Consider the following 18078-nt stretch of genomic DNA (forward strand, 5'->3'; position numbering starts at 1 on the left):
TCCAATAAATGAAAATTACTTTTAGTGATACATCTGGAAATACGATGGTTTTTTGAGCCAAAGTCTCTCAAGCTTTGCATAGAATCTGAATTTTTATTTTTACTCTGTGCCTGTTATATAAACTTCTTATATTTGTTAGAGGAAAAGAAGATAAATTGGACACTACTTGGGATATTGAAAAATGAATAAAATGTTAAGACATGTTAAACTTAGTGTTGGCTCATTGAGGGAAAGAAAGTCAATAATTTATTTAAGAGAAACAATTTTACTTAAAGAAAGGGAAATATTTTAATAAGCAGAAATAAGAGAGGGAATATATTTTCAAATGAAAGCAGCATCACTGGAATGAAAAATGTAACGTGCCAAAGTCGCTACTTTGAAGGGGAGCATGCTCATCTGAATGTAAAATCTTGTTATATTCCTGTAAAACCCTAACTTTATTTTCATTCTTATCTGTTTAATCATTTAACTAATATTTATCAAATACGCACTCTGTGTAATGGTGTTGTGGAAGGAAATTGTGGGGCCACAAAGACCCCGGTGAAAGAACGCCAGAGCATGTGAAAGCAGAAGATGCATCATCAAAGGATACCCGAAGATGTCTAAAAGAAGCTCGGTGGGAAAGCTGAGTGCTTGGAAGAACCAGGGTAACAATGTGACAAAGTGAAAGCAGACATTCTGCTTAAGTTCTTTAAAGCATTTGTTATGAAGTGGGGGAGTAAAAGTTAGGACTCAGAGTTTGTTATCATTTTTTAGTACAGTAAGGCAGTTTTGCCCTTGGTTCCTGGAACAGGGACTATGGAGTTGGATGAATGGGAGAGAATTGGAAGAGATTTTTTTTTTTAAATTATACTGTAAGTTTTAGGGTACATGTGCACAACGTGCAGATTTGTTACATATGTATACATGTGCCATGTTGGTGTGCTGCACCCATTAACTTGTCATTTAACATTAGGTATATCTCCTAATGCTATCCCTCCCCCCTCCCCCCACCCCACAACAGGCCCCGGTGTGTGATGTTCCTCTTCCAGTGTCCATGTGTTATCATTGTTCAATTCCCACCTATGAGTGAGAACATGCGGTGTTTGGTTTTTTGTCCTTGCGATAGTTTGCCGAGAATGATGGTTTCTAGCTTCATCCATGTCCCTACAAAGGACATGAACTCATCTTTTTTTATGGCTGCATAGTATTCCATGGTGTATGTGTGCCACATTTTCTTAATCCAGTCCATCATTGTTGGACATTTCGCTTGGTTCCAAGTCTTTGCTATTGTGAGTAGTGCTGCAATAAACATACATGTGCATGTGTCTTTATAGCAGCATGATTTGTAATCCTTTGGGTATATACCCAGTAATGGGATGGCTGGGTCAAATGGTATTTCTAGTTCTAGATCTCTGAGGAATCGCCACACTGACTTCCACAATGGTTGAACTAGTTTACAGTCCCATCAACAGTGTAAAAGTGTTCCTATTTCTCCACGTCCTCTCCAGCATCTGTTGTTTTCTGACTTTTTAATGATCGCCATTCTAACTGGTGTGAGATGGTATCTCATTGTGGTTTTGATTTGCATTTCTCTGATGGCCAGTGATGATGAGCATTTTTTCATGTGTCTTTTGGCTGCATTAATGTCTTCTTTTGAGAAGTGTCTGTTCATATCCTTCGCCCAATTGTTGATGGGGTTTTTTTTTTCTTGTAAATTTGTTTGAGTTCATTGTAGATTCTGGATATTAGCCCTTTGTCAGATGAGTAGATTGCAAAAATTTTCTCCCATTCTGTAGGTTGCCTGTTCACTCTGATGGTAGTTTTTTTGCTGTGCAGAAGCTCTTTAGTTTAATTAGATCCCATTTGTCAATTTTGGCTTTTGTTGCCATTGCTTTTGGTGTTTTAGACATGAAGTCCTTGCCCATGCCTATGTCCTGAATGGTATTGCCTAGGTTTTCTTCTAGGGTTTTGATGGTTTCAGGTCTAACATTTAAGTCTTTAATCCGTCTTGAATTAATTTTTGTATAAGGTGTAAGGAAGGGATCCAGTTTCAGCTTTCTACACATGGCTAACCAGTTTTCCCAGCACCATTTATTAAATAGGGAATCCTTTCCCCATTTCTTGTTTTTGTCACGTTTGTCAAAGGTCAGATGGTTGTAGATATGCGGCATTATTTCTGAGGGCTCTGTTCTGTTCCCTTGGTCTGTATCTCTGTTTTGGTACCAGTACCATGCTGTTTTGGTTACTGTAGCCTTGTAGTATAGTTTGAAGTCAGGTAGTGTGATGCCTCCAGCTTTGTTCTTTTGGCTTAGGATTGACTTGGCAATGCGGGCTCTTTTTTGGTTCCACATGAACTTTAAAGTAGTTTTTTCCAATTCTGTGAAGACAGTCATTGGTAGCTTGATGGGGATGGCATTGAATCTATAAATTACCTTTGGCAGTATGGCCATTTTCATGATATTGATTCTTCCTACTCATGAGCATGGAATGTTCTTCCATTTGTTTGTATCCTCTTTTATTTCATTGAGCAGTGGTTTGTAGTTCTCCTTGAAGAGGTCCTTCACGTCCCTTGTAAGTTGGATTCCTAAGTATTTTATTCTCTTTGAAGCAATTGTGAATTGGAAGAGATTTTTAAAAAAAAGGTGTATAAAGACAGAGCAGTGACAGGTACCACGGAGGGTGCTGCTGAGGCGATGATGGCAGAGGGGCCCAAGGAAGCCCGAGACTGTCCTCTGGGGCATGACGAGGGCGGAGGGGACCAGGAGCCCGTCCCTTCCCTGAGGGGCCCTACTGCCGCCATCCCATGCCCCCGCGCCGGCCCCCAGGGCCACCGCCGCTGATGGGTTGGAGCCACCCCGCGGGCTCAGGAGGAGCCGGGAGGCGGCCTCGGGCTCCCTTGCGGGGCTGCAGGAGCAGGTAGGCTGCTTGAAGTGTCCAAAGCTGCGGCGCCGTGGGAGAGGCCGGCGCGGCTGAGCGCCCTTGGGTGCTCCTGGCGAGTGCACGAGTGACTGTGGCAGTCCTGCTGCGGCTACCTCACCTGGCCCAGTGGCCCGGCTACACTCCCCGACTGCTGTAGCCCCCAACCGTCCCGGCAGAGCTTCTCTTTGGAGGCACTGCCGTCCCCCAGGCCGCGGCGCCGCCATCCCCGCGGCTGGGCTATTACAACCCCTTCTACTTCCTGAGCCCCAGGGTCGCGGGGGCCTGACCCGGGGGCAGCTGCTGGCATCAGCACCCCTGCTACAGTCACGGGCCTGGGACCCTGGGTTCCTCACGTGCAGGCGTCAGTCCGGGCCACTCCAGTGACAAAGGTAGAATCTGCAGCCCCTTCCCGAAGCCCGAGTGAGACCGGGCAACCGGCAGGCAAAGAATATGTTATTCCATCCTTGGGCCACGGGTGGCAAGGATGGTGGATTTCTTTATTATCTTCTTTGTAAAAGCAATCATTGTCTTAAGCATTATGCACCTCAGTGGGATAAAGGATATCTCTAAGTTTGCTATGCATTATATAATGGAAGAAATAGATGAGGACACATCAATGGAAGACTTGCAGAAAATGATGGTTGTGGCTCTTATATACAGATTATTAGTTTGTTTTTATGAGATAATTTTCATTTGGGGAGCAGGTGGAGCTACCCCAGGGAAGCTCCTGGTGGGGCTTCGAGTTGTGACATGTGATACATTAGTGCTTATTGCACTAAGTCGTGTTTTAGTGATTCCTTTTTCAAATGTTAGCATTACAACGTCCACTATACGAGCTCTGATCAAGAATTTTTTGATTGCTTCTTTTTTCCCTGCTTTTATCACACTGCTGTTTTTTCAGCATAATCGAACAGCCTATGACATTGTAGCAGGAACCATTGTGGTAAAAAGAAATGGGGTCAGAGATGCCCCCCGAAAGACCTGATTTCCACACGCTATAATGACAAGACTAAATTATGTATCAAGGCCATCAGTATCCCTGGGTTACACTAACTGATGATTTAGAAATTAAAGCAATCACTCCAGTGTGATGCAGCTGACTACTCTGAAAGTATTGATTTTACTTGAATGCCAAAAACTTTTCCACAAGAAAAACCTATTAAATTCAAGTATTAACATTTTTAGATCAAAAAGGCAAATGATTTTATAAACAATGAACAATATATACTTTCTTAAGATCTAAGGCACTTTCATAAGATCTAAGAATTTGCTGAAAGCATTTTCAGCTTTGAAATCTCCAAATGAAACTTTAAAATTTATTTTGGTTTATCCCAAAACAATGGAAAATGTCCAGTTGTGTTTTGTAAACATGTATGTAACTCATCTTTTAGTTCACACTTCCTGGGGAGCCACCAAAGAAGGTCCCCATAGGAGTTAGGGGACCCTTACCCTCAGGAACAGTTGGTCTATTACTTGGAAGGTCTAAATTTAAAAGATGTTACTGTACATACAGGAATAATTGACTCTGATTATACTGGAGAGATTCAATTAGTTATTAGTTCCTCGACTCCTTGATCTGCCTCCCCAGGAAAAAGAATTGCTCAGTTGTTGCTGTTACCTTACATAAAACTAGGAAGCAGCACAGTGAAAAGAACAGGAGGCTTTGGTAATACTAATCCAGCATGAAGGGCTGTGTATTGGGTTAATCAAGTGTCTGACAAAAGACCTATTTGCACAGTAACTATTCAGGGAAAAGATTTTGAAGGAGTAGAAGATACTGGAGCTGATGTCTCTATTATTGCTGTAAATCAATGGCCCTGGCACTGGCCTAAGCAAAAGGCATCCATTGGTATTGTTGGAGTAGGAGCTGCCTTCAGAGTTCTTTGATTTTACAATGTCAAGGGCTGGATGGTCAGGAAGGGACAATTCAGCCTATCATTACACCTATGCCTGTCCATTTATGGGGTAGAGACTCATTGTAACAATGGGATGCTGAAATACTTATTCCTACGGATCAATATAGTAATCGTAGTAGACAAATGATGAAAAATATGGGATATCACCTGGGAAAAGGACTAGGAAAAGATAAAAATGGCCAATCAGAACCTTTAGAATTAAAAGGGCAAATAGATCGGACCAGATTGGGGTGTCATTTTTAGAAGCGGCCATTGTTGAGCCTCTGGCTCCCATTTCTCTTGTTTGGCTAAATGCCAAACCAGTTTGGGTGGAGCAACGGCCGCTGAAACAGGAAAAACTGGAGGCTTTAAAAGAACTGGTACAGGAACAAGTGCAAAAGGGACATATAGAGCCTACTTTCTCCCCTTGGAATTCTCCTGTATTTGTCATTAAGAAAAAATCAGGGAAATGGAAAACGTTAACAGATTTAAGGGCTGTTAATGCTGTGATTCAACCCATGGGCGCACTACAACCAGGGCTGCCCTCCCCAACAATGATCCCCAAATACTGGCCTCTCATAGTGATAGATCTAAAGGATTGCTTTTTTACCATTCCTTTAGCTGCCCAAGATTATGAGAAATTTGCTTTTACTGTTCCCGCCATAAATAATAAAGAACCAGCAGACAGATACCATTGGAAAGCACTACCACAAGGCATGCTAAATAGTCCGACTATTTGTCAAACTTATGTCGGGAAAGCTATTAAGCCAGTTAGAGAACAGTTTAAAAAATGTTGTATCATCCATCCCATGGATGATATTCTGTGTGCAGCTGAAACTAGGGAAGAACTGATGTTGTGCTACAAACTGTTAGAAAAGGCTGTAAATGCAGCAGGGTTAATTATAGCCCTCGATAAAATCCAAACTTCTACTCCCTTTCAATAAAGCCATGGCTACGTTTTTTCAGCAATGGAATATTGCCCATACTACGGGTATTCCACATAACTCACAGGACAAGCAATAGTGGAAAGAGCTAATCGTACTTTAAAAACTCAAATACAAAAAGCAAAAGGGAGGGGACCAGGAATATAAGACACCACATATACAATTGCATTTAACTTTATTAACATTAAATTTTTTTAATTTACAAAAAGATCAACCCATGACTGCAGCTGAACAACATTTGACAGGGCAAAAGGAAAATAAAAAGGCTGGACAAGATATATGGTGGAGGGATGCACATACAAAGAGCTAGGAAAAAGGAAAATAATCTTATGGGGAAGAGGATTTGCTTGTGTCTCTCCAGGTGACAATCAGGTCCCTGTGTGGGTGCCCACCAAACATCTAAAGATCTATCATGAGCCACAGCATCTAGTGGACCCACCTGTACAGTGCAAATTGAAGGCTGAAGGATTGCTTTTAAGCCTCGATTTCCTTTCTCTGTGCCTTCTGTTAGAAGGGGCCTGCTCTTGTTATCAATGGTAAGTTTTACCCCGTGGTAATTAACCAAAGAGGCAGAAGCTGAGTTACAAATGCTTCAGCAATGGCATGCCTCCTGGCTGCAGCCACAAAAGTTTTTGCTTCTGTTTCACTAGATTTACTAACGTGGGGGTGAGGGTAGGCTTGTGGTTTTGCAGGAGATAAACAAACCATGTAGGTGCCCTCAAGATGTGTACGACCATGGAACAGGAGACTGGAAGGACCCATGGATCCCAACCATGGACTGGGTTCCCCCAGTATGAGCCATGCTGAGAAACTGCTGGTGTGCCAAGGTTTTACCTATAGTTGCTTAATGGACCAGTGCTTTCTGACTGAACTCCTCTCTACCCTGAATACAAGAGACCCTAATAGGTAGGATCGCCCCTATTCAGCATGAAGAAGTTACAGAAGATGGACCTTCATCCTTCTGCAACCCCTAGGATTAAGGGTCCTCTTGTAAAAGGGAAAGGGGAGATATGTGGGAAGCATTCAAACCAGAGCAACTCCATTTTGAATAAGGGCTAAGAAAAATAAAGCTGGATCACCAACCGGCAAATAAGGGCTGTACAGCCTGCAATTGCGTTGCTCAATTAATTTCAAAAAGAGGCCACCTTATGCTAATAATAATAGCTGTGGTGGTTTTTACAAAAAAGAGACGGGGGCCATGTTGGGAGAAAAGCTGAGTGTTGGGAGAGAAGCTGAGGCAGGGCTTGCATGTCTGCTAGACGTGTTGGCTCCTTGCTTCTAGCACTCCCATTATCTCAAGCAGCCATGTTTTTCATTCACTTAATACACTGTTTCCTTTCAATCCCCACATCCTCACCACCTGTTTGAGCATCAATAAATAGCGTGGGCTCCCAGAGCTCGAGGGCCTTTGCAGCCTCCACACTCGCGATGGCCCCCTGGTCTCACTTTCTCTCTCATACTTTTTCTCATTCCTTTGACTCTGCTGGACTTCATTGCCCTCAAGACCTGGTGTTAGGTCTTATCACCCCAACAATGACTCCCTGCTCTATGAGCTGCAGAATTGATGTTGTGTTATCAGGCAAGGAAACACATGAATCTCCTTGTACATTTTCATCCGAGCTCTGAGATGACTAGATGAATTGTCAATGAGTAGTAGTATTTTTGAAATAAATCTTTTTTTTTTTCTAAGCAGTAGGTCTCAACAGTGGGCTTACAATATTCAGCAAACTATTCTGTAAACAGATGTGCTGTCATATAGACTTTGTTGTTCTATTTAAAGAGCATATACAGAGTAGATTTAGTATAATTCTGAAGGGCCCTAGGATTTTTGGAATGGTAAGTGGGGTAGCTTCACTAGCTGCGTCAGCCCCTAACAAGAGAGTCGGCCTGTTTTGTGAAGCTTTAAAGTCAGGCATTGACTTCTCTCTAGCTATGAAATTATTAGATGGCATCTTCTTCCCATGGAAGGCTGCTTTGTCTATATTGAAAATCCGTTGTTTAGTGTAGCCACTTTCATCAATGATCTTAGCTAGATATTCTGGATAACTTGCCGCAGCTTCTCCATCAGCACTTGCTGTTTCACCTTATGCTTTCATGTTAGGGGCATGGCTTCTTTCCTTCAACTTCATAAACCAACCTCTATTAGCTTCCAATTTTTTTTTCTCCTGCAGCTTCTTCACCTCTCTCGGCCTTCATAGAAGTGAAGAGAGTTAGGGTCTTGCTCTGGATTAGGCTTCTGCTCGGGGGAACGTTTTAGCTATCTTTAATCTGAACCACTGAAACTTTCTCCATATCAGCAACAAGACTGTTTTGCTTTCTTATCATTCTTGTATTCACTGGAGTAGCATTTTTAATTTCTTTCAAGGACTTTTCCTTTACATTTACACTCTGGCTAACCGGTACAAGAGGCCTAGCTTTGGCCTATTTCAGCTTTTGACACCTTCACCTTCTTCACTAAGCTTAATCATTTTTAGCTTTTGATTTAAAGTGGGAAACATACAACTTTCACTTAGAGGGACTTGTAGGGTTATTAATGGTCTATTTTCAATACTGTTGCACCTCAGGGAATGGGGAGGCTGGAGGAAAGAGAGATGGAGAATGGCTTGTTGGTGTAACAGTCAGAACACACACATTTATCAATTAAGTTTGCTGTCTTATCTGGACACGGTCCATGGCCCCCCAAAACAATTAACAATAGTAACAACAAAGATCACTGATCACAGGTCACCATAATGAATATAATAATAATGAAAAAGCTTGAAATATTGTGAGAATTACTAAAATGTGACACAGAGACACAAAGTGAGCACATGTTTTTGGGAAAATGGCACTGATAGATTTGTTCAATGCAGGGTTACTTCAAACCTTCAATTTGTAAAAAAAAAAATGCAGTATCTTTGAAATGCAATGAAGGGAAGTGAAATAAAACAATGTATGTCTGTATGTAGGAGTAGGATTATTGGGCTATATGGTTAGGTGTATAATGAACTTTATAAAAGTGGCCAAACTATTTTTAGTGTGGACATACCATTTTGCACCCTCACCAGTGTGGTATGAGAGTTTCAGTTGCTCTGCAGCCTCATCAACACTTGGTGTTGTCAGGTTTTTTTTTTTTTTTTTGCCATTCTAATAGGTGTCTAGAAGTTATCATTGCAGTTTTAATTAGCATTTCACTAAAGACTAATGATATGAGTATCATTTCATGTGATATTTGTCACCCATATATCTTCTTTGGTAAAGTGTTTGTTCAAATCTTTTGTCCATTTAATAAAATTTTGTTGTTTTCTTATTGCTGAGTTTTGAGAGTTCTTTGTACGTATTAACTACAAGTCCTGTGTCAGGTGTATGATTTGCAACTATTTTCTCCCTGTCTATTCTTGTCTTTTCATTCTCATAACCGTGTTGTTTGGAGACAAAATGTTTTAACTTTTAGAAAGTCCAATTGATTTACTTTTTGTTATGTATTGTGCTTTTGGCTTTGCATTTTCAACCTTCAATTTTTATATATTAAAAGTAAAATTTCTAAAAAAAAGATTTCCTCCTAGCAACAGCAGATTATCTACATGTATGTAAATAATAATTACCTATATCTCCTAAATGTGAAATTAAATAAGACATTAGACAATTTGTGCAGAAAAAACAAATTAGAGTTAAGAAAGATGAGACAAGGATCTAATAATTTTTAAAACACGGAACTAATGTCTTTTCGATCTTGGATAATAGTTGCATGTAGACACATGAAATAAAATGCCTCATGGGGTTTCAAATACCCATTCATTTATTTACCCATTCGTTTTAGAATATTTACTGAGCACCCACTATAAACCAGGCACTGTGTTCTACATGGGGGCATATAGATTCATATGATGGGACAAAGAACTTGCAATAAATAGATCAATGGATAACACAATTTGGTAAGAACTGTGATTGACATGTATTCAAAATGAACCAGGTTTCTTTTTTTACATGTGGTAGTGTCATCATGCCTATCTCAGTACGAAATTGCTCACATGACTATCTGATCTAAAGTCTTTCTCTCCTACTCAGGTGATGGGTGCACTACAATCTGACTTCACCACTATACAATTCACCCATGCCAAAAACCACTTGTACTTCCAGAGCTATTGAAATAAAAATATACATTAATTTAAAAAATCAGAAAGGGCTGCTTTTAAAATAATCAATAAACAAGGCTGGGCATGGTGGCTCATGCCTGTAATCCTAGCACTTTGGGAGGCCAGGATGGGCAGATTACCTGAGGTCAGGAGTTCAAGACCAGCCTGGCCAAAATGGTGAAACCCCATCTCTACTAAAAATAAAAAAATTAGCTGGGCATCAACAACTCAGGAGGCTGAGACATGAGAATCACTGGAACCTGGGAGGCAGAGGTTGCAGTGAGCCAAGATTGTGCCACTGCACTCCAGCCTGGGCGACAGAGCAAGACTGTCTCAAAAACAAAAACATGAAACAATAACAACAAAAAATAATCAATAAACAGATCTGTAGTGAGAGCTGGGCAGGTTGGGAAGGTTCAGGGTGAGACCGACTATGGTAAATGTGAGCTGGCAGACTCAGCAGGGGTGAAACAGAGGATGGCACTCAGCCGTGTTGGGCAGGGGTGAGAAGGAGAGGGCTTAAAATAAATAAATAAATAAAGTGCGTCTCTCTCTCTTCGTGCACTCCAGGAGTGTAAATACAATATATGTTTTCTTCATCGCGTCACTTCGCTCCAGCCTGGGCAACAGAGTGAGACTCCGTCAAAAAAAAAAAAAAAAAAAAATGCTTGCTGCTGATGTACAGAAAGAAGGCGTTGCTTAATTCTGCCCCTGGCAGTTTCGAAGACTGGATTTTAAAAAAGGTGGTATTCGAAGTGAATCTTGAAGCAAAGACAGGAACTTGCTGTTGGGGCAGGAGAGAGTTGAGAAGGAAGAGAAGCACAGAATTCTAGCACTATGAAATCTTAGACACGGGTGTGTGAAGGTCCACGGACAGACAGTTGTATGTGGAGCAGAACCATCCTGCCTGCGGAACTGTGAGGACAGAAGATGAGACCAACGTGGAAGGCTGGGAACGGACTGGGAAGGAAACGCCTTGCCAACCAGGCTCCATTTGAACTTCCTAACAGTGGGGTTGGAACTGAAGAATTTTAAGCTTGAAAGTGACATGATTACATTAGTGATTCTCAAATAGAGAGGGCAGCGTGTGGTCGACTGGAGAGCAGAGCAGTGAAAGCCTGTTGCTGAAGCGCTGGTAAGGCATGATGAGGTCTGGCAGTGAAATAGAGATGCTGGGAGGGATGGATCTAGAAGTCACCCTAGGAGACAGAAACACAGGACTGGGCGATTGATAAGATGTGAAGGGAAAAGCAGAAGGAAGATTTAAGATTTTCGCTCTTCTGATGCCTGAGGAGTGTTGTATGTTGGTAGTCATTTTTAAAAAATTTTTAAATTAATATTAATGTTCTTTAGAAAATACCATAAAGTATAAAGAACAAGAAAACCATCCATTATCCCAACACGCAGAGATAACCACTGCAGACATTTCATATGCATATCTTTCCAGCCTTCTTTGAAAATATATTTCTGAAAAGAGATCCTAAGGGTTCCATCTCTACCAGGAACTCGGCTCTCATAAATTGCATTAATACGTTGAACTTCACTTTGAACCCAAATATGAATATTTTCACTAAACTATGCACGATTTTTTTTTTAATAAAGTGAATAAGTACATGGACCGGAACTGCCAACTGGAAACTAAATGAGTGTCAGCAGTGACACCCGGGACATGCCCTCATTAGTAGATGCTAACCCGCAGAGGTAACCTGCCTAGACACGGAGAGACATTTCCAAGTTCAAGTTGATTAATTCATATTCAATTCCTTCACCCTGCTGAGCCCTGCAGGAAGACAGCGCGGCAGCGATCTCCACCTTGAGGGGGCGCTAATTATTTTTTGCGTACTTGAACCCTGAGCTTGGGCAAGCCTGTGCACATACACTAAGAGAAAAACTTTCTGAGGTCTAGCAGCTGTCGATCAAAAATAGGTTATCCTAGGCCCTCCCAAATAGAGGGACTGGGGAAGGAAGTTTAATTAAAAAAACAGTAAGAATGTTTTTATGTTGGGATGGATAGATTATTGGGAAGGCAGGGTGATTCAGGAGAGGCCTGAAAAAATGCTCCAGGGGTAGAAGGAGAAGGTGGAGGGGTCTCAAAGATGGACAAATAGCCACAGGGCGGGCCGCCCTTACGAAGGTAGCCTTGCAGGCCAAGTTCGGGGGGAGGTGGGGAGGCTGGTTCCAAGTTTCCGGGCATATCCGTGGAGTCCTTCCAGACCTTCCTGGGGACCTTCCCCGGTCTCCCCGGTCACCCCGGCTCCCCGCCGGCCCCCCGCGGGGGGCTATGACCCACTTCCACTCGAAGGCTCTAGATCGAACCGTCCAGGGGGGTCAAACACGATTTACAACAAGGAAGAGAAAAACCAATACGTCCCAAGAGGACTGCAGGGGCTTTACCTGGAGGAAGGGTTGGGCAGAGGGTGGCAGTATTATGCCCTGGACTTTTTTGCACCAAACCCATAACCGGATTCCCACTTCCTAAGACCTGCCTTCCTGGCTCTTCCCACCGCCTCCATGCTCCGCCCCGCAGCTTAGGTCTTTTACTGCAAACGTCAAGTGGTCTCCGCCTTCCCTGGGTTCGGAGCTTCACTTGCTCTTGAGCTCTGCGGTCCGGCGGATTTCGCGGGGCCCAGGGGATGGCGGGGAGTGAGATTTGGCCAGGGTCATTTCACACTGCCGGGCCGCAGCCACGCACGCAGCTGCTGGCCCGGCTGAGGCTGGCCGCGAGGGAGAGGCGCAGGGGGTCGCGCACAGGAAGGTATCGGTGCACCCTGAGCAAACACTGCTCGCTTCCAACGCTCACTGGGAACAGGCTTCCCGGGAAGGTCCCAAATCTCTCCAGTTCCGCTCACCCTGCGGGCGGGAACGCGGCGCCCGGGTGCCCCACCTGCGCCGGGCGGTCGGCTCCCGCTGGCCGGAGTTTGCAGACTTGGTGCTCAGGCCGATTCTCCCGGAGTTGGGTCGCGCGCGCCGGGCCAATGAGCGCGCCCCGCGGAGGGCTCCGCTCCCCCCGCGCGCGCTGATTGGTCCCGCGGCCCTCGAGGCCGGGCCGGCCGCGGCTGCGGGCGGCGGCCAGTGCCCGGCGCGAGTGGGAGTGGCGCGCGCGCCCCCAGCCGCCCCCCGCCTCTCCCCGCCGCGCTCCCTCGCTCCCTCCCTGAGCTCCCGGGCTCCGGCAGCGCGCTGGCGGGGCGCCGCATTGCACACTCTGGGGGCGCCGCAGTGTTCGTGGGATGGGGCAGCGGGCTGCAGCTGGCGGCCGGAATCCGCGCGCAGCCCGGGTGAGTAGAGGCGGGCTTCCCGGGAGAGCACAAAAGAACCGGGGGTTGGTGCCAGCGGCCCCGGCTTAGGCGGGGCCTGGCCAAGCCAGGGAGTGCGCTGAGTCGCTGGAACTACCCGATGCTAGGGCAGCCCCCTGGGGCCAGAGGAACTGGGGTCCCGACCTCCGGCGTTTTGCCCCGAGTGGGCAGAGAGCCCCGCGCGCAGCCTGGACGGGTCCAGAGGGGCGTGTGTACTCGTGTGTGTTGGGCTGGCGCGTGGAGGGTGGGATGGAAAGGTCAGGAGCTGCCAAGTTCAAGGCTGGAGGAACCTTTCCCAGGAGTAATTCAGCATCTTCTCACGGCCCAGCATGCGTCCACCAGGAACTCCAGCCGGAGGGAGTTCCTGGGCGGCGGACTGGCAGCACCCCACATGTTGCTGCGGGGCGGAGGGCAGTGGCGGTGGCCCGGCTGCGGCCACCCGGAGCCTCTAAGGGAGGTGCAGTGTGCTGGAGGTACCTCCCCGCCGCTGCAAGACCACGCTAGGCCTTTCAGCCATCCACCCCGACAACCCCGGGAAGGGACCATCCACCCACAGAGTTGGGATTTGGCCTGGGCTTGACTTGGCGACCTGTTTTTCTCTCTGGTAACAGCAGTTCCGTTGATTCACATTTGGCTAAGCGTTCAGTTACAACCTAAAGCTCACTATCTGACGGTCTGACTCGCTCTGACCCCCACCATATCCTCACTATCTCTACCGCTGCCCTCCTCCAGTCCCCTCTCCCGCCCCAGTATCTGCCCTGCTCCTCACTGCGGGGCTCAAAACTTGGTGTTTGAGCATGATTGCCTTCGGTGTGGTCCTTGGCATTTTCAAGTGTCACAATCACATCCCGTTTCCTAGAGGACTCCAAAGACTTGTTATAATGGGATGGGGGGAGAGAATTGGGTGGGGGGGAATGGAAGAGGGTCTTTGGTAGTCACTTGTTGGAAGAACAGCATTGACCTCCCAGAGCATATGACAAAAAGAATGTTAAGCTTCTTTCTATGGTAACCTACCCAAGGTGTGACCTCCAAAATTCAATTTTCTTTGTGGGAGGCAAGGGAGTTTAGATTCTCCAGGGGGAAGCTTATTTCTTGTTAAATTGACTTGCGGTGACATACACACTGTTCTGCTCTGCTCTGGCCAGCCATTGCAGATGCCATGATATTATTAGAGCAGTTCCCTTAAAGCTATTACATTTTCTTTCGAGTGAGAGGAACTCGAGCTAGCTGTTTAAAATTTTGGATCTGCGCCTTATTTCTCTAGAAGACATTAATGGTTACTGTATATGCGCTCACGTGTACCAAGTTTGCAAAAGGTATTTGTGCAATCGCTCATGAAATGGCTTAATGCACATTTATGTTAAACCCATTTAAATGTAAAACATCTATCTGTTTTCAATTTTAGTTTCCACCTCGACCAAAGGCACCAGACTGAAACAAGACTTAAAAGAGGCTTCCTTGTTTAAATAGAGGTTTATAGAACTCTAGTCCTGAGAGCACACAGTAAGCTTTCTGAGCTTGTAGGCACACAAAGCTTGTTAAAAATTGTGAAATGGTTCCTTGAGTTAGAAATAATGGAAATGCTTCCAGACCAATTAAGACAGACAATTGATGAAGCTACACTCTGAAGCTGTTGACAATCTTTGTAAGGTGAATGTTTATAGTACATAATGTATAAAGGGGGCTGATTCTAGGCAAATAATATCAAGTAAAAAACCATACCATGTGTTGTATCATACTGGATAGTTTATATGGCATATTGAAATCTACTATTAAAGTGTCTGAGGAAATCATATCTTTATCATCCCCATTTCACAGATGAAACAACTGAGGATTTCAAAGATTGACTTTTCCAAGAACAATAGCAGAGTTCAGTCAAGTGTTTTTCAAATTCTTTCCTCCCTCACCCGTTCCCTTCCTTCCTTCCTTTTTGGTGTTTACCTACTTCTTTGTTGTTTACCTACTTCTGATTTCTGCACCTCTTTTTACTGTTTAACCCATAGCTTGAGGGACCGTTGTGAATCATCCCCAAAAGGCTTTGCTGTCTGCTAAATATCATTTAGCTTCCACTAAGGTGAGGGCTGATAAAGATTTAAAGTGAAAACTAGGAATAGTTTTAAAGAGCTACCCTTTTCAAAGAGATACGTTATTTTTGCTAATGAGTTGTTAAAGGTACATATAATCAAAACCCTAAAGGATGATGTCCTAATTGTAATGTTTCAGAAAAACAAGCAACAGTAGGAGAGATGTGTGAGAAATATGTAAGTCTCCTATTTTATAAACACACTCCGTATAAGCTCTGTAGACGATTAACAATAGAAATAATAAATGAATATCTCGTTAGTGCTCTTCTTATTTTAAAAAGAATTGACAAAATAGATGACTTAAATAAAATCAGAACTACTCTGGAAACACAAAAAGCACCCACTTATCAAAAGTCCTGAAATCCTCATTGACTAGTGTACAAATGTAGCAGAAGACATTGGTTAGAGAGAAATCATATTTTTACTTGCAAAGCTAGCAATAAGAAGCATACAGATATCTGCCTATCTGATTATTTTTTAAGGGCTCATCATTTGCAAATCTTTTCTTGGAAAATGATTGCTTACAATATTTACTTGTGTCATTGCATACTATTAATGAGATTAATTTCATTTGCAATAACGTGGTTAAGTGTTGAGCTTACTAGTAATAAGTCTTGGTTAAGTATGTGGGCTTTGGATTCAAGTCTTGTCTTCACATATACTAACTGTGGGACTTCAAAAAATGATAGAACTTCTCTGTGCTTTAGTTTTCTTATGTGTAAAGCATGAATAATGCACCTACCTCATGCAGTTTTTAAAATTTATTCATGCAGCAAATATTTAATGATTGCCTGTTAGGTACCAGCTCTGCTCTAGATGCTAGGGATACATGTGCAAACTCCTTGCCAATGAAGTTTACTGTCTGGTGCCTGAAATCTAATGACACAATGCATTTAAAATGCTTGGGATGGGACCTTACACCTACCAAATGCCCCGTTATTGTTAGCTGTTGGTATCATACATTCTTTCAGGAACTGTTCAGAGTGCCTACCAGATGTAACACAGATTGCAGCATGTAATGATGAATGATATGTGTTTCAATTCAATTAAGTCTTCTAATGGAAGAGGGGACTCCAAAGAAGGACATCAAGAGTATAATCAGTCTCTAAAAGGGAATTCAATGCTGATATGTTAGGGAAGAAATGAAAAGAAATACTTAATTTACCCATAAGAAAGTGGGAAGCATATGAATTACCTTATAGAAACCCAAAAGTGATAAGAAAAACAAGTCTTGTACCCAAGCTCTGTAAAACACTAAACTCGTAGTGAAAACACAGGGAAAGAGAAGAAAAAGAAAGCTTACCTGGATACATGTAATGAAAAAGGAAAATTTGAAGGGTCAGTTTATTAAATTGACCTTATGAAGGGCAACAGATCCCAGGCATACTAGAAATGGGGTAACCAAAAGTGAATTTGTTAAAAAAAAATTCTTGCAATGGATTTCCAAAACAATAATGAAAGTCCCTTAAATACTGTGAAATAAGGATTGTGGAACTACTCATCTTTCATCATACCAAACATGTACTGGGAGATAAAAAGAGATAAAACAGAGTGTTAATGAATTCTTTGTTTCTGTTTTTGCTGAGTAATATTCCTACACCCAGGCTTTCTCAAGCAATACACACATTGGAGGTAGTAGATCAAGAAGTGGCAAGTGCTGAGGATATTCCAGACCTAATCAGCAGACTAATTACAGATAAATCACCAAGACTAGATGGCCTTCACCTAAGTATATTGAAGAAGCCTGGTGTGTATGTGACAGCAATCTGGGGCATTGCTGGGGGATTGACTGGTGTCCTTGGGGGCTCCAGTCAGGGGAAGGGTTTCCAGAAGGACTGGGGGCCAGGAAACCAGACCCGTGTCCCTGTGGATGATTGGGAGATGGATATTCAAAGTAAACACAGATTACAGCAAGTAATGATTTTTTTTTTCTGAAGAAGGGAGATTGACGTATTAGAGTTAAAGAAGGAAAATACGGTCATGCACCTCATAACAATGTTTGGGTCAAGAATGCACTGCTTATATGATGGTGGTCCCATACGAGTATAGTGGAGCTGAAAAATTCCTATCACCTAGTGACATCTTAGCCGTGGTGATGTTGTGGCACAACACATTACTCACTTGTGGTAATGCTTGTGTAAACACACTTACTGTGTTACCAGTCTTAGAAGAGTATAGCACGTACAATTATGTACAGTACATACTACTTGAGAATGATATTAAACACCTATGTTACTGATTTATGTATTTACTGTTAATGCAATTTATCATTATCTTAGAGAGAACTCCTACTTATTTTTTTTTTAAAAAGTGAACTGTAAACAGCCTCAGGCAGGTCCTTCAGGAGGTATTCCAGAAGAAAGCATTGTTATCATAGGAGATGTCAGCTCCATGCGTGTTATTGCCCCTGAAGACCTTCCAGTGGGACAAGATGTGGTGGTGGAAGACAGTGATATTGATGATCCTAATCCTGTATAGGCCAGGCTAATGTGTGTGTTTATGTCTTAGTTTTTAACAAAAAAGTTTAAAACATGTTTTCGTTTAATAGAAAAAAAGCTTACAGAATAAAGATTTGAAGGAAATATGTGTGTACCATGTGTTTGTGTTTTAAGCTAAGTGTTATTACAAAGGAATCAAAAAGTTAAAACAAATAAAAGTTTGTAAAATAAAAAAATTACAGTAAACTAAGGTTAATTTATCATTGAAGAAAGAAAAAATGTTAAAATAAATTTAGGGTAGCCTAAGTGTAGTATTTATAAAACCTATAGTAGTCTACAGTAACGTCCTCAGCCTTCACTTCCACTTCCCACTCACTCACTTGCCACTCACTCACTCACCCAGAGCAA

The 18078-nt window shown here is 43.1% G+C and overlaps 1 protein-coding gene and 1 pseudogene across 1 annotated transcript in view; both read left to right on the forward strand.

Moving 5' to 3' along the window:
• The first annotated feature begins 2678 nt into the window (after window positions 1-2678).
• Window positions 2679-3886, forward strand: LOC109025854 (protein FAM8A1-like; annotated as a pseudogene).
• Window positions 3887-12892: 9006 nt separating this feature from the next.
• Window positions 12893-18078, forward strand: part of LYPD6 (LY6/PLAUR domain containing 6) — a 140720-nt gene continuing 135534 nt past the window's right edge. The window contains exon 1 of the mRNA XM_004032637.5: window positions 12893-13130. The gene's annotated coding sequence lies outside the window, so the exon portion shown is untranslated. The remainder of the gene's footprint in view (window positions 13131-18078) is intronic.

This window comes from Gorilla gorilla, chromosome 11 (genome assembly GCF_029281585.2).
Source record: "Gorilla gorilla gorilla isolate KB3781 chromosome 11, NHGRI_mGorGor1-v2.1_pri, whole genome shotgun sequence".
In the NCBI taxonomy this organism is placed as follows: domain Eukaryota; kingdom Metazoa; phylum Chordata; class Mammalia; order Primates; family Hominidae; genus Gorilla; species Gorilla gorilla.